This window comes from Octodon degus, unplaced genomic scaffold, assembly GCF_000260255.1.
Source record: "Octodon degus isolate 3935 unplaced genomic scaffold, OctDeg1.0 scaffold00121, whole genome shotgun sequence".
Classification (NCBI taxonomy): Eukaryota; Metazoa; Chordata; class Mammalia; order Rodentia; family Octodontidae; genus Octodon; species Octodon degus.
Window position 1 is genome coordinate 7,159,643 of NW_004524697.1, and position 1,667 is coordinate 7,161,309.

Sequence of the window (1,667 nt, forward strand, 5' to 3'; positions counted from 1 at the left end):
TCCAGGCACAAAGACATAGCTCTCAGTGATACCTTCTGGTCACCATGGAAATCTATTTTAAATTATTTAGATTTTAGATATCAATTTTCTATCAAACAATCTGACCCAAAGTAATTATCAGTCACCAGAGGCTTTAAGTGAATTGAGAGTTGATAACAATTTTGACAATGTTAGGCCTCACAAGGAGGTGGTTCTGTGGTCCATTGCCTGGCCAGGTGCACACAGAGCCAGCCTTAACACCCATCCCAGCATTTCATAACCCACAGTCCCAACACAACCTGCCACAGAGCTAGAACAAGATGTCTCAGACAATCACCCTTCACTGGCTGTTTCTGACCACATATTCATGTGCACATAATAATATAATTTGGAATAGCAATACTATGGGCAAGGGAATCACAGGAGTTCTTGGAACATCTCTGCAAACATTTACAGGGCTCAGCATCTCTGGGGGCTTGCAAGTTTGAATGGAAAGTGGCCTGGAGTACAGCAATGATGCAATAATTAATTTTTGAATGAGCAGTGACAAATGTACAGCATTTTACCTCCTGGAAGAGATTTGTCCATCTTAATTTAATGGAGAATGTATAAAAACTTACGCCCTCTTTCTCATCTCTGGGACATAATACCAGATACAACTTAAGGAGTAGATTATTTGAATTCACAGTTTTTAGAGGTCTCAGCCCATAGTTGGCAGGTTGCAGGTAGAATAGCCTGGGGAAAGGCATAGAAGAAGAAATTTGTTCATAGGGTGGCAGAAAGGAAATGGAGAGTGAAGGGAGGAGCCTGGGAGAGAAGTAACCTAGTAGGTCACAAAGCCCCATCTTCCAACTGTACCCCATCTTCAAACAGCAAGTCCTCTGTGTTGACCCATAGCTATCATCCTTTAAATGCCCACCTATAAGCTCATGAGGGGTGATCTAGCTATAAACCATAACACAATCAACTGAACTGATTCAAACAACTTATTGTTATCACTGCCTGACAATGAAATATTTACATATATGCATATGCATATATACATGTACTTCCTGAATCATGTTCCTTTTATCATTAGCTTTATTTTTCCCCTTTTTTTTCTACACAGGAATTTGAAACTAGGACCATCACATACTTAGCAAGCTCTGAATCACTGAATTACATCCTTAGTCTTACTAATTGTTTTTTAAAAACAAACCCTCTGTCTGAAGCCCTTGAAGTAAAATAAAGTTCATACTCCTAGTTGACACAACAGCATAAAAATAGAATCAAAAAAAAAACCTTTCAGATTTCTAAGACTGGATATTCAGTCATCTTAAATATCCTTCTGCATGTGATGTGTCAAAAGAAAGACAAATAGAAGAAGGAAAAGATATACAGGTAATAGATATTCTACATAAAATAAAATCAAAATGAGATTTCTCCTGTGGAGTGAATATACCTGTGTTTAATTTTATAAAAGGCTCAAGTCAACAACTTCAGACATTTGCCAGTTCTACTGACAACCCACTACTGTTATAGACTGTTGGACTATATTGGGCTACTTTGCTGAATTCAAGTACCTACAATAGTTGAACTGGCATCAAGTATGAAAATGTCCTTTAAAGAGTTCTCCAAATACAGTTTCCACTAACAGCAGTGGAGCACCCATCTCTGACAAAACAAAACAAAAGAGGAGGACATAAATG